Here is an 18,536-nt window from a genome sequence, read left to right as displayed (position 1 = left end):
CCACCAGGAAAGGCCTAGTAGGAAAAAAAAAAAAAAAAAAAACAAGCTTCTTTGACACAGGGAAGGTAACTTATGGATTAACAAGTGAGTAATAGTCCTGGCTGGTTTGGGTTACTAAAATTTAATGGGATTGGTGTAAATGTCCTCACTTAATTTTCTTGATAAGTGGTTGATAACAGTATTAGCAAGAAAGTTTTGCAATAGTAAATTTCAGTGTTAAGAAATAGCAACCAAACACAGGCAGCAACCTCTTCGACCTCAGCCGCAGCAACATCTTCCTAGGAACAACGCCAAAGGCAAGGGAAGCAAGGGCAAAAATGAACTATTGGGATTTCATCAAGATCAAAAGCTTTTGCACAGCAAAGGAAACAGTTAACAAAATCAAAAGACAACTGACAGAATGGGAGAAGATATTTGCAAACGACATATCAGATAAAGGACTAGTGTCCAGAATCTATAAAGAACTTAGCAAACCCAACACCCAAAGAACAAATAATCCAATCAAGAAATGGGCAGAGGACATGAACATACATTTCTGCAAAGAAGACATCCAGATGGCCAACAGACACATGAAAAAGTGCTCCATATCACTCGACATCAGGGAAATACAAATCAAAACCACAATGCGATATCACCTCACACCAGTCAGAATGGCTAAAATCAACAAGTCAGGAAATGACAGATGCTGGCGAGGATGCGGAGAAAGGGGAACCCTCCTACACTGTTGGTGGGAATGCAAGCTGGTGCAACCTCTCTGGAAAACAGCATGGAGGTTCCTCAAAATCTTTAAAATAGAACTGCCCTATGACCCAGCAATTGCACTATTGGGTATTTACCCTAAAGATACAAACGTGGTGATCCAAAGGGGCACGTGTACCCGAATGTTTATAGCAGCAATGTCCACAATAGCCAAACTATGGAAAGAACCTAGATGTCCATCAACAGATGAATGGATCAAGAAGAGGTGGTATATATACACAATGGAATACTATGCAGCCATCAAAAGAAATGAAATCTTGCCATTTGCGACAACATGGATGGAACTAGAGCGTATCATGCTTAATGAAATAAGTCAAGCAGAGAAAGACAACTATCATATGATCTCCCTGATATGAGGAAGTGGTGATGCAACATGGGGGCTTAAGTGGGTAGAAGAAGAATCAATGAAACAAGATGGGATTGGGAGGGAGACAAACCATAAGTGACTCTTAATCTCACAAAACAAACTGAGGGTTGCTGGGGGGAGGGGGTTTGGGAGAAGGGGGTGGGATTATGGACATTGGGGAGGGTATGTGCTTTAGTGAGTGCTGTGAAGTGTGTAAACCTGGTGATTCACAGACCTGTACCCCTGGGGATATAAATATATGTTTATAAAAAATAAAAAATTATATAAAAAAAAAAGAAATAGCAACCAGTCCTATCCACACCATTATTTAAAAATCGTGATGGTTTCTCTTGGTTAGGAGTACAACAAATCTTTGCTGGCTCTAATTGTTACTCTGAAATCTCTCTTTTCCTTTCAGGTGGTCATGGGACAAAATTATCCTGAATATGTTTTCTTCTAAGACCTTCTTGGTTCCAGGCAACTGGGATTGGCTCGTGGTCAGTCACAGTCTGGGACAAGAAATTTGAGAAAATAAATTTTAGTGAGAGGCAGAGAACCAAAAGGAAAATTAAAAAAAAAAAAAAAAAAGAAAAGAAGAAGAACAAAAACAAAACCACACATTCAATACATTTAAGAAATTATTTCTCATCATTTTCAAATCCTCTCTGAATTAAAAGTATGGTTTATGGGTGGAGATTTAGAGAAATTAAGTAGTCTTCTAATTATAGCTTTATGAAGCTTCAAATTTAGCAATGAAAATTTTCGACAATTAGAATCAAATTGATTCAATTACCAGTAAGCTAGAAGTAGCAACTTTTATAATTTTCTGATTAAATTGTTATTTCCAATGTCTTTGTTTTGATAAAATATTTCCTTCATGGTTCTCATTGAGTTTTTTCCTTCTAGGCTGAAGGATTTTGAAATTAAGATCATTGTGTCATCTTTATAGGTTTCTCATTGCTTTACCTGTAGTAGGAATTTAGGGTGCCCATCTGCAAATCTTTCTGTCTCACCTGGTTTGCAGCTCACATGGTAGGAACTCCATAACTAAGTGAAGGCTGAGAAAGTGGCAGTGCTTGCCTTGTAGATGGTGAAATGCTATGGTCATTTCCTTTCTTCATCCCAGTATTTGATATATATATAACTCTGAAATACATTAATTGAGTTTTATCTGTGGAATTACAAGGATGCAAAGAACCAAATTTGGAATTGCTGAAATTTAGTTTATTAATGAGACAACAATAATTGCCTTGAAAATCAAAACTGTTTTTGCTGTAACTCTACTTCTAAGATAGGGCAGAGGTGCCTCCATAAGATTTTTTTCAATTATTATTTCAGGGATGTAAAGAGGCTAAAATAGGGAGAAGAAGCAATAAATATGGAGCACATCCATTATTACTTAACCAAGGGAAGTTGGGCACTGCTTTCCAAAAACCCACATCAAAAGTGTAAAAAAAAAAAAAAAAAAGAAAAAGTGTGCACTGACATTGCTTTATGGTCCCTGGCCATTTATTTCCACTGTCTTGCACATAGTACATTGCTAAAAATATGTTTTTCCAAATTTTTATTTCACTCTCAAGATAGTCCTGGAAACAAGTTAATTATTACTTCTGGAAGAAATTGAAATTAATATTACTCTTGAGGATCAGGAGAGAGCAGGTAAAACCCAGAAAGCATAATGCACTTCATATGGTCGGGAATCCAATACCAAACCAATCATGGTGTGGCATCTGAAATTAAATCTTATTGTTCCTATTTGTAATAGTGTTTCCTCTCCTGTACTGCTTCTGTGCCTTGAATAAATGAGGGTGCTCACAGCTGAACTGATTGCTATGGTTACAGGCAATCTGTGTTACATCTCAAGGAAGTGAAAAAAGGGTAGTTTGAGGTAAACATTACCCCTCTTTTACAGAGGACAGTTCTCTCACAACTGTGCTCCTGACTCAGGCTTCTGTTGAAAATATACGTGGAGTGCATCAAGGACCGTGTTCTCACCTGCCCTCCTGCCCCACTCACAAATGCATACCCTTGATGCCCAATCCTATTATCATCTCCAGAGGATGAGCTAATTTGGTTTCCAGAGTGTGGGGTTTGGTACCAGGTTTAGAGTTGCAGACACAAAGAAATCTGTGAGACCTGTAAAGTTATATTTATTATTATAACATATTTGGTAAGAACTGGTATTATTATTGGCAACAGCCAACTGAGCCCTAATACTTCCGATGTTGCAATAGCTAGCACTAACAACCCTGGTACTAACAATGGTGCATGCCTGTCCTCCAACACCCTCGGTCCCCAGGGCTAGATGGGGACTTGGGCTGTTATGTTCTGTGGGTAAAGAGATGGTCTCTATGCCGTCTGTTTGGCTGAGTTCACCTCCCAGGCATGGATCGAGAGCCTTCTCTTGGCCAGGTGCTCTCCTAGGTTCTGGAAATGGGAAAATGAATAGGTCTTTTCCTTCTTGGAGAGTTGTCAGATAATTAGTATAATTCCAAGGATGAAATCAGGCTATGAGAGACTGCTTAAGAGGTTTTTCTAGTTTTGTCTTGTTTTGCTTTTAGTTTGTTTATTTGTTTTTAGGTTTTCCAAAGAACTTGACTGTGGCTGAGAGCTGTTTTTCTGTGAAGAGAAAGGTTGCAGATATAGAGACGATGATCAACAGTAATATTTCAAAGATCCTACAGGACCAAGCTAGAATCCTGCTTTTTAGTTGATACATTTTTATCCGTATTTTAGTCTATATTTCATGTTTCCTTGTGTTTCTCCTTTTAGTTTATTTTTTCCTTTGTTTCTCTTCATGCCTTCTTGAAAATATATTTATAGATGATTTTAACCCAGCCCCCTTCTCTCTTAGTTTAGATAATTCCTTGGTAATTGTAGCTCTGTTGAAATTGGAATTGAAATAAGGAAGTTAATATTGTAATTCATTACTAATGAGTTCATACTTTTCTTTGCATAAGAGATATTAATGGCATGAAATAAGCTGACTGGCTTTGCTCTCTGGAAGGAAGAGGTTTTATTTCTTGGTTACAAATACAGCTTTGGGCAAGGGTTTCTGTTTTGTACAAAGCATATTTTAAGCCTTATTCTGTTGGGCAGGAGGTCATCCAAGGAAAGCTCAGTATTTGAGACAAATTGGTAAGTACCAGATCTTGATGGAGATGTATCCAATCTCTTTCTGTTGGTTTAGAGAGCGTCTGGTCTGTCCTGTAGCAACAGGTCAATATTCAAAATTGAGTATGAGCAGAGAATCTCGCTGTTTCGATAGTAAAAGAAGAGAAGCTTTGGAGAACTGGACACATATTCCAACAATTTAGCTTCTATATCAGAAGACCAAGATTTTTAAAGCTATCTAGGAGAATTTTAACATCGATTTAAGAATTTCAGCACATTTAACATTCATGCTAGTTACTTTCTTCTGCTAACGTGGGATAATTTCTTCTCTCTCTTTTTCCTTCCTTCATCCCTCCCTTCTTTTCCTTTTCTTTTCTCTTTTTTTCCTCTTTTCCTTCTCTCTCTTTCTTTCTTCCTTCCTTCCTTCCTTCCTACCTTCCCAGTCCCAAATAGCACATTGTTTAGTATTAGGCTGTTCAGATAAGTGTGCCTCTGATTCAGAAGGATCCTTCTGCCTCTTCAGTTCATCCTGATATTATTTAGGTTATTTCTGGAAGGATGTGAAAAGAAAAAGTCCAGCATAAAATTGGTACTGTCTTTTGCCTTTTTGGCCACATGGACTGCGACCCTTGCATTTGCTTGTGACAGTGCTCATACTAACTTACAATTGAATAGAGCTATTTCTTCATGCAATGGAGGAAATCTATGAAGATCAAGAGTTTGAGTTGAATTATTAGAAGTACATTTTTTTGAAGAACTACTGTGGATCATAATTTTCAGGGCCCTAACACTTCACTGTGTCAATCTCCTTGCTTTTTCAGGATAATGATTAAGAAAGGTATTAATCAGTTTCAGAAATGGGAATATTTGGAAACCTCCTAGGTCTCTTGGGGTTTTATGCAGCAGCTTAAGGCCTCCACTTTCTCTCTCTTTCTCTTTCTCTCTCTCTCTCTCACACACACACACACACGTGTACACACACACATACACACACACACGTGTACACACACACACATACACACACACACACACACACAGACATAAATACTATCAAGCATCTTAGACAGCAACCCAATATGAAATTTACTCCTGGCAGTCCATACAAACAGAAAGTAATTGGCAAGGATTCACTCCTAAGGAAGCTTTATAGAGATGTTTGGCTTTCTGGTACAAAATTTTGAGGGAGGTTTGTGGAAATGATTGAAGATTAGGTATAATGACTTAGTGGATATTGAAGCAACTATGAGAAGACATTTCATATAAAATGAATAATAATGTAATATTTAACAGTCCCTAAACATCAACATAAAAGGAATCTATATTAAGATTCTGGAGTTATATATTAGTTTCCCAAAATGAGCTCTTGAGTTGTGCCCTGGCTGTATTTTAAAATTAAAACAGAAATAGTACATCTCATCTTCATTATTTCATTGCCCAAGCCAAGAAGACTTAGAAGCCTTCCTTGAATATGGAATTCTTTCCAGCACTCCCACAAACAAATTAAAGGAGATTATGGGTTTTGTGTGCATGCGGGTCAACCAGCCGCATCCTCTACAGGTTCTTTTAAATATTTTGTTTTTCTCAGGAGATTTTATTTTTGACTCTCAGTTTGTATGTGGACATTGGCTAGGTATCCCCAAATTAAGAGTAGGTAGCTAAAATATTCCGAAACAGGCAAACAAACAAAAAAGAAGTCTGAGCTGTTTTGTTTGTTGGTTGGAAAGGGAACTGTTTTGTTTTCCACCAAACACTTTATATTCATTCCTTGCTTTCCTCATTCCCCGAGTAACCATAAAGGGTGACTTTCTCTTTATAAGTGTAAATGCTTGTCTTAAAACTTAATAAAATGTTCATGTAAACTAGGCTTTTTCTTCCTGGTTTTATGTTTGTACTATTTCTTTAATCTTTACTTTTTTGGTTTTACTTGACTCTGCAATCACGTGTAAAACCAGAATCCAAATCAATTTTTAGTAGTGTCATTCTGACAAAAGGATAAAGCCCTACTTTTCATGTAGCTATTCTTAAGAGCCAAGTCTTCAAGTAACCACATTCATAGAAGAAACATGGTTTTGTTAAAATGGTCCTTAGGGACTAGTCAATAGATAAAAATTCTAGAAGTGAAACTTCCATTAGATGTCTGACAAGGTGGTCAACTTTTCTAGGTCTCTGTTTTCTCATACTGACAAATTAGAATGGTGTGCTAGATGTTTACTCATTTTTTTTTTTTACCCTATTCTATGGTTTGGAAATTTATAACCCCCAGATAGTGATTAAAATAATTAAAATTCTCTATTCTTACCCAAAGTCCTATTGTTATATTAAATATGATGATAGAAATACACCTCTGTGAAAGAATATTCTTAATTCAGTTAAACGAAGGCTTTCAAGAATCCCATGGTTAATAGTTCAAACTGAAAAAACAATTCACTTCAAATGAAAAGAGAACATTTCTAAAAAGGCTGTGGATTTCTGGACATTTAGAATGGATCTTCTCCCACCATTTCCTTTCTTTCTTTCTTTCTTTCTTTTTTTTTTTTTTAAGATTTTATTTATTTATTTGACAGACAGAGATCACAAGTAGGCAGAGAGGCAGGCAGAGAGAGGAAGGGAAGCAGGCTTCCCGCTGAACAGAGAGCTCGATGCGAGGCTGGATCCCAGGACCCCAGGATCATGACCTGAGCTAAAGGCAGAGGCTTAACCCACGGAGCCACCCAGGCGCCCCCACCTTCCACCTTTTCATTGCTCTTCTTCCCACTTCAGGAATCCCAAAGCCAGCATGCTCTTCAACTTCTTATTTCTGGATTGTAAATACATGGGTAATGGTGTTAGAGTATTCACTCTGAAAACCCCACGGTCACAAGAGTCTTCAAGTAGTGTTTATAACAACAACAACAACCCCATCTCTATTTAAAAATAATATTTTAAAAGAGCACCGTAGAATTTTTTAAAGAGATATCTTAAATAAAAAATTATTGCTAAAGGAACTCTCAAAGTAGTTGATAGTAAAAAACACATTTTCTATATTTGTGAGGACAAAATTCCTTAAGTTATTATATTTGAAACAAAGAAAATCTGATTTAGTTAACAGTTATATTCAAAAAGGGTTCATTTGGAAGATACCATGTTCTAGACACTCTGGAAGATGCTTGATTTTCATCTGGCTTAATCTTCACAGTGATACCATAAAAAAAAGTATTATATATTTTTTTAGATTATGAAAGTGAGCATTGGTAAATTTACTTGCCCAAGGATTTAAACTGAGTCTTTGGCTCTAATTACACAAACAACCATCATCTGAATTCTTTTTTCCCAAGAAATTAAATTACTCACGTTCTCACAGTTATTAATGGTGTGTTAACCAAGTATTATCTAAGGGAAGCTTTACACTAAAAAGAACAAATGATTTGGAAGCAATACATCAAAACAGCCAGCCGATCTGTTGCAATTGAAGTTGTGTATAAATGGATTCACTTAGGTAAGCACTCTCCTTATGGGTTTGCCCATGCCATAGTAATTTGCTTAGCTAGCCCTTTTTTCAAGAGATAGTATAAAGATAAACATCAACTCACATCTCAGCAATTACTGGATTAATTAAGTCCATATCAGTTTGGATTTATCTTTATGTCATTATGGAAAATGCTATAATTATTATACAGTAGACCCTTGAACAATGTGCTGACACCCCCATGCAGAAAAAATCTCCATATAACTTTTGACTCCCCCCAAATTTAACAACTAATAGCCCAATAACATAAATGGTTGGTTAACACATATTTTGTATGTGATATGTATTATATATTGTTTTCTTATAATAAAGTAAGAGGCAGGACACCTTAATGGTTCAGTTGGTTAAGCGTCTGCCTTTGGCTTAGGTCATGATCCCAGGGTCCTGGGATCTAGCCTGCATCAGGCTCCTTGCTCTGTGGGGTGTTTGCCTCTCCCTTGCCCCCGCCTGCCACTCCCCCTGCTTGAACTTTCTCTCTCTCTGTCAAATAAATAAATGAATAAAATTTAAAATAAATAAATAAATAAATAAATAAATAAATAAAGTAACCTACAGAAGAGAAAATTTTATTAAGGAAACCATAAGGAAGAGAAAATACTGAAATATAGTATTGCACTGTATTGATTGAAAAAAGACTGTGTTTAAGTGGACCAACACATTTCACATCCATGTTGTTCAAGGGCCAGCTGAGTCTATATTCTAATATATCAGTTTGTCTTTAATGTTGAGGTTGTATGATATTAGATCTATGTCTTGAAACATGGTAAAGTTGTTACAGAATACACATTTGTCCACTTTTCAAAGTTCAAAATAAGAAAGCATTTTTCTGATTTACATGAACAAGTTAATAAAGCTTTACAATCTTAAAATATCTTTTAACACTCAGAGAACTCAGAAATCAGTGCCAAAGCTCCTATTTTAACATCCAAAAATGTCCAAAAGTGTGGGCGTTAGATTGATTTGCTTCTCTTTAAGCCTGTCTGATTGATTAATGAAACATTTTCAAAGAGAGAAATGTCTTGCTGCGTGGTTTTTCTGGGCCCTGCCTGGAGGAAGTAAACCTTGGGAGGAGCGGTTTATCAGGAAGAAGAATGAAGCTTTTCACCAGCATTGTGTCTACTATTCAGCACCTTCCTGATTGCTGGAACCAAAATGCTGCAAAGGCCCAGATACTCTGATGTGGAAACGCAGGATCATATGCTTACTGTCTAGTCAGAGAGGAATAGTCCTTTTCCCTTTAGCCCTACACAGAAAGGCATGGACCAACAGTGTGATGGGAAAAACCAAGTCGCAACTTGAAAAGCAAAACAGAGAAACAAACGGAGAATAACAAAACAGAGAAACAAACCCTCTAAAGCTGAGAGTTTTAGAGGGAGAGGGGTGGGGGGATGGGTTGGCCTGGTGATGGGTATTAAGGAGGGCATGTATTGCATGGAGTACTGGGTGTTATATGTAAACAATGAATCTCGGAACACTACATCAAGAACTAATGACATACTGTATGGTGACTAACATAACATAAACAAAAATAAAATTTAAAAATCACATTTTAAACTATTAAAAAAAAGCAAAACATAAAGAAATACCTTAATTAAGTGTGATTTAATAGAAACAAATTCATATTCATCAGCACACCATAATTGTAGCTTATTTCCCTGCCAGCAAGAAAATGGATCTCAGCAAAGTCTATCTGTTGAAGAAGACTGGGTGTACTCTTATCCTTGACTGACTACGACCTGGATTGAGATGAAGCATATTCATCAAAAAAACCTCAGCTAAGAGAGCTATCTTTCCATTTTTTCAAAGATCTGTCTGATGCTTCGTGGAGTGACTTCATAAAAGTTTGATCCTCTACACACATTTCTCTATCCCAAAGGACTGTGGGAAACAAGAATGAACCAAAATATCTCTTAACTTAATTGAAAACTGGACAGGAAAAATTTGAAGGAATACCACTCTTTCTGGGTCTCTTCAGTGAATAAAAGAAAGAAAACAAAATAAAAACAAAAACACATACCTCTAGGTTCAGTCATCCTCCTGTTTAAATCTCTGAGAATGCCCTTACTGATCTATCTTATTCCCCAGGAAACACCTGCCTCTCCAGTTGGCCCTTTGTTGGTTAACAACAGTGTGTCAAGGGGAAATAGAATTTCCTCTGTGTTAGATGTTTCTTTGTTAGAGCTGTATCACATTCAGGCATTTTTCTTTCCTTTTTTTGATGGAGGAAAATGCAGGATGATGAGAAAGGACTGATTGACATCACCAGATTACCTTTGAATTATAAAGCCATTCCAGTCCGATCACTAAGGCTGAGTATGCCTTAGGCTCAGAGACTTAATTGGAGTTTTCTCTTGCAGTTCCATTTCCTTCTTGAAGGTTACTGAATTAGAGCTAATAGAGAAAGAGTATTTCAGAACATTCCATTTAATTTGGTAAGATTGTCCATTTTGTAATATTCATGTCTCTCAGCCCCTTCACATGCACTTCTTATGTTGATGCTTCATTTTCTATTTGGGGGGAGGGAGAGGTGCATATAATTCCATTATCAAATTTTCCTTCCCCTGCAATGTCTTATCCATTTTGGAGTTTTAGGGGATTGTGCTTATTTTTGTTTTTAAACTTTTGAGTAATAATGCTTATAAGTACTTTTTTTAGTATAGTAAAACTTTGATAGTGCTTCCTAAAAACTTCTTGGGGACTGTAAGAGGAAAGATTTACACCCAATAGATTCCCTTTCATACCTTTGTTTCCAGTGATATTTGGAACTCCCATGCTTATCCTCAATAATCAGAGTGCTGATGGCTTTGACTTTCAACTACTCTGCCTTGACTGTAGAGTCTGTGGTCATCTTTATTCCATAATCGGGAATGAGAAATTTTTGTGATGTGCAGCAGTAACTTGAAGAAGTTCCAAGGGGATGAAAAACACAAAGGGAGAATTAATGTACCTACATTAACATAATATAATGAATAGCTTGTTGTTGTTATTGTTTCAAATGAAGCAAAAATAACACCTCAAAACAAATTAGGACAAAATGACAAAAGGGTCAAAACACAAAATTCATTAGTTGGCCTGGAAAACACAAAAACAGACCAATACAAATGATAGACCTGATTCCTGTCCTCATGGAACATATGGTGTAATTATTCAAATAATTTAAAAAACCAATTATTTATTTACAAACACAATAAATGGTATAAAGGAAATCATGAACTAAAATGGTTTTTATATTTTTAAATAACTGAGAAAATCAAAAGAATTGTCTGTGACATGTAAAAATTATATAATATTTCAAATGTTAGTGTCCATAATTATAGTTTAATTTGAATGCAGTCAAGCTACTATGACCCAGCAATTGTACCCTTTACCCAAAGTATACAAAAATACAGATTTGAAGGGGTACATGCACCCTGATGTTAACAGCAGCATTATCAACAATAGCCAAATTATGGAAAGAGCCCAAATGTCCATTGACTGATAAATGAATAAAGATGTGGTAATACACACACACATGTGCGCGCATGCAGTGGAATATTACTCAGCCATCAAAAGAATGAAATCTTGCCATTTGCCATGATGTGGATGAGCTAGAGTATATTATGCTAAGCAAAATAAGTCATTCAGAGAAAGATAAATATCATAAGATTATGCTCATATGTGGAATTTAAGAAACAAAACAGATTAACATATGGGAAGGGAAAAAAAGAGAAATAGAGGGAGACAAAACGTAAGAGACTCTGAACAATACAGAACTGAGAGCTGATGCAGGGAAGTGGGTGGGGGATGGGCTAGATGGGTAAAGAGTATTAAGGAGGCTATTTGTCATGACGAGCACTGGGTGTTATATGTAAGTGGTCAATCACTAAATTCTATTCCTGAAACTAATATTATACTATATGTTAACTAACTAGAAGTTAAATAAAAAACTGGGAAAAAAATGAATGCAATCATGCTCATTTGCTTGCATACTGTCTGTGGCTCATTTTGCACTATAGTGGCAGAGTTCAGAAAGACCAAATGGCTCACAAAGCCCAAGATATTTGTTATCTGGCTTTGTACAGAGAAAGTTTATAGACTAGTGCTCCAAGGGAATGAATTTAAAAGTTGGTTTTGTTCCCTTGGTAAAGGAAATATTGGTTGCAGTACTTATAAAAAGAGAGTCCCTTACCTTAGACCTTACTACCTATAGACCTTACTTCTATAGAAATTGCAAATACTACTAGAACTGAATAAATGGAAATAGAAGAAAATTAACAGTTTTTCAGGAAAGCTTATTTGAACAGCAGAGAAACCTAGACTGCGGATTTGTATTATTTAATAAATTTGCAGTTTTTCTCCTGAACCATCTTTCTATAAACACATAAATATGCATACATTTATACATATATAATTGAGTCTAATTTTAATGCTTTTCTTCAGATCAGGTTCAATCTATAATAAATGAAATTGGTTGACAACTGGTAGATATTACCAGTCTTATTGAATCATTATTTTATTTAAATGTGATTGTGTTTATGCCATGTGCGGTTTTTACATTAGTGAAAAGAAACCATGACAAGTTAGAGAAAACGATATAGACATGGATTTTGGAGTCCAAAATAACTTTGAGCAAGTTACTTAACCTCTTTTAGCTTTTGTTTCTTTACTCTAAAATCACTATATCATTACCTCTCTTATACTGTTAAGAAGATTAGATTAGGTAAAACATCTAAACTGTGTGGCATAGTGCCTAGTACTTAATCATGCATCTTGAATGTGTTAGTTTTATTACCATTATCATCATCTTTACTCTAAGTCCCTTGAAGTTGGGAACATGTCTCATTTGTCTTTAAATTCCCATTGCCTATCATATAATAGGGGCTTAAGTTTGTTTGGTAAATTATAAGAATTTTTATCTCTCACATCTCAAAACCTTTATAAGACAAAATTTTTCTTTAGAATATATTAGTTTTTTAAAATAAAGAACAAAACAGTATTCAGTTTTTGGCAACATTTGCAGAGAAATAATACATTAAATGGTCATTAGAATGTACCAACTGAATTAAAATCCACACTGAAATCTAGTAATGCAGAATTGATGCTGAGAAAAATCAAACCAGTGAAATGCAGAGGAAACTGAGAATTTCCCCCAGTGCATATTTTTATGCAAAGAAATGAAAATGATGAGATCAGGATAACAAATAAGAACACTGTCTCCAGCTCATGGATAACCCCTGGACGAGAGAACAAAACAATTAGGAATGAAACAGTTATCAAAGATATACTGGAAGAAAAAAAGTTCCCAGTTAAAGAAACACCGATTTAGCTCCCCCCCCCCCCATTTCTTAGTTTTCCTTAGCCATCAGATCTTACGACCTTGCTTATCTCACTTGTAAAATCACATAAAATTTTCGGAGATTTCATGGATTATTGGTTATGCAAGAAGTGTACAGCTTTCATAATTTTGGAAGAGTCAGGATGCTTTTAAATTTTATTTTGTAAAAGCTAATCCAACTTTAAACACAAATGACAAAATTTAAGTTGACTTATAAATTTTAGTTAAATTTGAATTAAATTTGAATTAAAGCACTAGATAAAGCATTGGTTTATTAAACATGGATAATAGTGATAAAAATATGCATCCCATTTAGGAATCTAAAATATTAGCCACTGAGATGCATGGGTGGCTCAGTTGGTTAACCATCTGCCTTTGGCTCAGGTCAGGATCCCAGAGTCCTGGGATCGAGTCCCACATCCAGCTCTTTGCTCTGTGGAGTGCCTGATTCTCCCTTTGCCTGCTGCTCCCTCTGCTTGCGCTCTCTCTTTCTCTCTGACAAATAAATAAATAAAATCTTAAAAAAAAATTAGCCATGGAAGTTATTAATTACATATATGTTTAATAGTAATTAAACATATTTGTTTAACAACACTTCCTAGCTTGCGACAAGGTAGGCTAATAGGTGAATAACACAAAATTCTTGCCATCAAAGATACTGATAACCTGGTTGGAAGAAAAATGTGTGCAGGATTTCAAAAAGAAATGAACAAAGAAAGGGTTATTAAAATGAAAAACTTTGTTTGAATATGTAATCAAGAAGATTCAAAATTTCATATTTGATTATTAGTTCTATGAAAGGGGCAATTTTAATGTATCAGTATTATGATTGATTTGAAAAAAATTCTTCAGGTTTTGGAGACCTGAAATGATTTTGATAGAGAGAGCTTGTTTTAAACCTTGCATAGTTGCACTTCTGGTTTTGGATCGTTATTATCTATCTTGGAATGAAGCCATTGGATCTGTTTCTCCTCTCATTCTACCTCTTCTGGGTTCCCTCTTCTTTTTCATCATCATCACAATAGCTATCACTTATTAGATTGTTTTCAAGTAGTAGATAATATTTGCAAATTCTGTATTCTGTACTGGGCACTATCCCAAGTGTATAATCCAATGATCAACATGCATTATTCAACAATCCTTGTAACAGTCTGATGAGTTAGATTCTCTCTGTATTATCATTTTTCAGGTGAGGAATCTGAAGCAAAGAGAATTAAAGTAACTTGTCTGATGTTAAAACTTAAAAATGGCACATCTGGGATTTGAACCCAGGTAGCCTATTTCTAGACTTTGTGATCTTAATTGTTAGGCTGCACTACCTATGATCAAACCCTGCAATTGATGTTAGGGTAAATCTTCTTAAGAACTTGCCAAGATAGAGATTATTGTCTTTATTTTCACAAGATAATACTGAAGAGTCATTGACTCTCTTGAAGTTTCAGCTTTAGTAAGTGACAATGATGGGACTCAAACCCAGGTTTGGATAAATCCAGTGTCTATTTTCATTGTTTAATACTGCCTTTTATTGAATTTTAGATAAGATATACTTTAAGAAAGAATTTCAATTTAAACAGAAAATTCATACAGTAGGAATATGTAATACAGATAGGTGATTTTCTTTCAGGAGATTATTTTTAGACAGATTTTCAAAAACAGATTATTTTTTGGGGGGAGGGTAGGAATACATTTAACATCTGATAACAAAGACTTTTGTTTATAAATACAGGATTGTAAAAGGTAGAGGTTTCTTAGCTTGCTTCCAAAGAGGCCTTTAAGAACAACAATAAAGTTCATCATAAATTTTTAAACCACACTCAACTTAAGCTACTGTAATTTTAGAGCAAATGAACTGTTAGACTTTTATTATACTCTGTTATCCGATATTAGAAAACTCCCTTGTATAAGTAACATATACAAATAAAGGAAATAAGCATTTAAATCACCATATTGAGTCAAACAAAGCCTGTATATATTAGTAGGAGTGGTTTCCATGAGGAACAGTGTTTTGCATCAGAAAGATAATTATACTAGTGTTCTTAAATTGTGTGTAAATTATTTTGAGAAGAAACCTTCATGTAGACTTGAAGCAAATAACCTAGTAAGGTTTGTGCTATAAGCTTTTGCAGAGACAATGTAGGGTTTTGTTAGTTGTCATCATTTTTATTTGGAGGCTACTGGTGTCATGGACTACCCATTTGTACGACAGCTAGCTGACATTAAGTTATCTGTGGTGAACTAGATGAAACCAACTGGTTTGCCATATAGAATGATGTTTTAGTTTCACATTTTGTCATCATTCTTCTAATTGATTCTTCTATTCAATCAATCTCCCAATTTGGTTTATTCACCTTGGCTACTTTGTGTGATTATAATTTTTTCAGTTGCAACCCTTTTTTATGTATAAATAAAGCAACATACTACTTTTGCTTATTTTGTGTCTTTGAATAGTAATTTGAATAAACACTTTTTTTTTAAGTGTCAGGTAAAAGTTTTACAAAAAGAATTTTTTTTTTTTTTTTTTTTTTTTAAGAAACCACAGTTTGCCTGTTCAAGTTTGAGCCAACTCAAGTTCTTTGGGTAAAAGCCAACTCAAAATAGATCTCCAGTTCCTGACATGAAAGCAACATTTAAAAGCAGGAAATTTAAGACCACCTAGTGATTTTTAATATCACAGGGAAAAGTTTCGTTGATTTTTGGTATCTTTTTCCCTTTAGAAAAATAGATTTAAAATGCTAATAAAGCCAGTCCAGTGTTCCTTTGAAAATGAAAAAGGAAATGGGGGCACGGTATTCATTTAATGATGGATATATGAAAATGACAGCATCCTAGGGAGCAAGAGCAATGATGTAGATCTTTTAAAATGAGGATATTAAAGACTTTTTCTTGACATGCTAAAGGCAATGTGTACAGGGAATAATTTTAATGCCTGCAAGAAGGTTAAAAAGCTGAATTGGCTTGCTGGAGTATGATCTTTTTTTTCTGATGGGGATCAAGTAAATGATTAAATATATGTCAAATATTGATTTTTCAAAAAATATACACATTTTTATTTTTCAGATGATTCTATTTTTAGATTATTTTTATTAACATATAATGTGTTATTTGCCTGAGGGGTAAAGGTCTGTGAATCATCAAGCTTACACATTTCACAGCACTCACCAAAGTACTTACCCTCCCCAATGTCCATAACCCAACCATCCTATCCCTATTTACCCCCCCCACCACCACCTCACAAGCAATCCTCAGTTTCTTTTGTGAGATTAAGAATCTGTTATGGTTGGTCTCCCTCCCGATTCAGATGATTCTTTTTTGAAGAAATAATATGTGCCCACTGTTCTTGGAAAATTTTCTTTTATCGTATTTTTTCCTTCCTAGCTTCACAATTATGTCATTGGTTTACTCTAACTCTTCAGCCATCTTACATGTTCCCAATACAGAGTATTGGGTTGTGATGTCCCTCATTATGCACAACACGCAGATATGAGGATTGGAGGTTTATTTGTTCTTAATTCCTTTTTTAATAGCATTATGGACATTGCTAAATAGTCTTTTGGGTGGATATCTTTGAGATCTGTGCTTGTCTGAGCTTATGCATTATTTGTCTATCTATAAATAAATGCTTTCCATGTCCTTAACTTCTATCTGAAAATTTTTCATTTTGAAACTTGCCTTAAATTTCATAGGGCCTAAAAACCCCTTACGACCAACTGGTAGTTATAGAGTTAAAACAAAACAAAACAAAACAAAACAATAACACGATAGCATAATCTCTTTTACAAAAAGCAGGGGTTATTGAAAATATTTGGTGTACTCTATGCAAGACTGTAGTTTCACTTTGTCCTTTAATATGTACCACATCTATCCTTGAGTTAGTAAATTCAGTTTTAGGTGGTGCCTAACCCTGACACATGAAGAGGTAACACTCATGAATGAGTTTGAAATCACATTCCAAAATTGGATGATGGGTTCTATAAACCCATTTATGCTGGAGGAAACAGGAAATGAGAAGAAAGGACACACCAAGGTCAGTGTGCACCACATATTCTTGTGTGGATTTGCAATTTGCAAGGGATGGAGCGGCCAGTGGCTCTTCCATCCCTCCTTTCATAGCAGATCATTTTGTAGGTTAGAACTTACATCCCATCAAAGCTTTGTTAACTGTTAATTCTACCTGAATAGCCCTCTGCTTGACCTAGGTGTAAGCACATCAAAAGGGAAGCTTGGTTTGTCTCCCTCCCAATCCCATCTTGGTTCTCACAAAACAAACTGAGGGTTGCTGGGGGGAGGGGGTTTGGGAGAAGGGGGTGGGATTATGGACATTGGGGAGGGTATGTGCTTGGGTGAGTGCTGTGAAGTATGTAAACCTGGTGATTCACAGACCTGTACCCCTGGGGATAAAAATATATGTTTATAAAAAATAAAAAATTAATAAAAAAAAAAAAGGGAAGCGTGTGGGTGTAAAAAAAAAAAAGAGCGTAATTCTTTTAATTTGCGTGAGTATATTAATCACACACTTTGGGGTGAGAATTTGGAGGAATATTATTGTATTCCTTTGTGAGGGCCTCTCAATTTTCTTATCTCTATAACACATATATTCTTTTACCTTTGGAAATTTCAGCATGCCATCACTTTTTATCCTTAGCTTTGCTTTGCAATGCAATTATTAGCAGTTGAGGACACTTTCACATCAGATTCCAAATTGATGAAAGTTATTTAAATAAGCTTCACTGATGTAAGTACTCATTTTCACTAAATATTTTTTAAAATTAGCTATTTCACTAAAAAGGCCCATGTTTAAAATATTATCAATGAATGGTCACACATTAGCAGGAGAGATTCTTCCTGGCGTGAGTCCAGGCTTGCCTTTGCGAATGAGAAGAGAACATTTTGTATTCTACCTGCCAGGTGAGAATCTGAGTCATACTTCCCAAACTGGTGTTTTTGGAGGCAAAGAGCCAAAGGAAAACTTAAAATGTAGCAGTTCTTCCTTCTTAATACAATGCATAAAATATTGACAGAGTGTGTAATATGGATGGTTTTTAATTTCAAGTTCTGGTTATAAAGTTCTAATAAACGATCAAGAGGAACACTAGCTAATTTAGAACATAATTCTTGGAAGAGTGTGTTATGCCCCAGGGCTTTGGCTTTAGAGAGACCTTTGACAATATTTAGCATTTCTTCATTGAGACTCTTGAGTAGGACAATCTGGGTAGGTTTGTGTTAGGATATTTCATTTCATTAAAGCATTTCTTCTCTTTCTTCTCTTATTAGCACTCCCAAACTTTTCTAGTGATTATAAAATGTGACTGGATTAGGAAAAGGTTTTCTAGGAGATTGCTCAATTCATAAATAGAGTTTTTATCATCAAAATTAACATTTAAACATATTTTGAAACAATTTAATGTAATGAATATGTTAGAGTATATATTTTTAAACTAACATTTTGGTTATGGTTTTAAAATTCATAACTTCACTTTTTAAAGTAATAATGCAATTGG

At 35.2% G+C, this 18,536-nt stretch overlaps 1 long non-coding RNA gene across 1 annotated transcript; it reads right to left on the bottom strand.

Annotated features, from left to right (window-relative positions):
- Nucleotides 1-1,415: 1,415 nt before the first annotated feature.
- On the bottom strand, nt 1,416-9,785 carry LOC309863802. The gene is made up of 3 exons (XR_014311267.1): nt 9,640-9,785; nt 2,119-2,251; nt 1,416-1,614 (listed from the first exon to the last, which is right to left on the bottom strand). It is a non-coding gene; the product is annotated as an uncharacterized lncRNA (long non-coding RNA).
- Between the last annotated feature and the right edge of the window lie 8,751 nt (nt 9,786-18,536).

The sequence above is a fragment of the Mustela nivalis genome, assembly GCF_964662115.1.
Source record: "Mustela nivalis genome assembly, chromosome: 4".
In the NCBI taxonomy this organism is placed as follows: domain Eukaryota; kingdom Metazoa; phylum Chordata; class Mammalia; order Carnivora; family Mustelidae; genus Mustela; species Mustela nivalis.
This window is presented reverse-complemented; position numbering and strand designations above follow the sequence as displayed.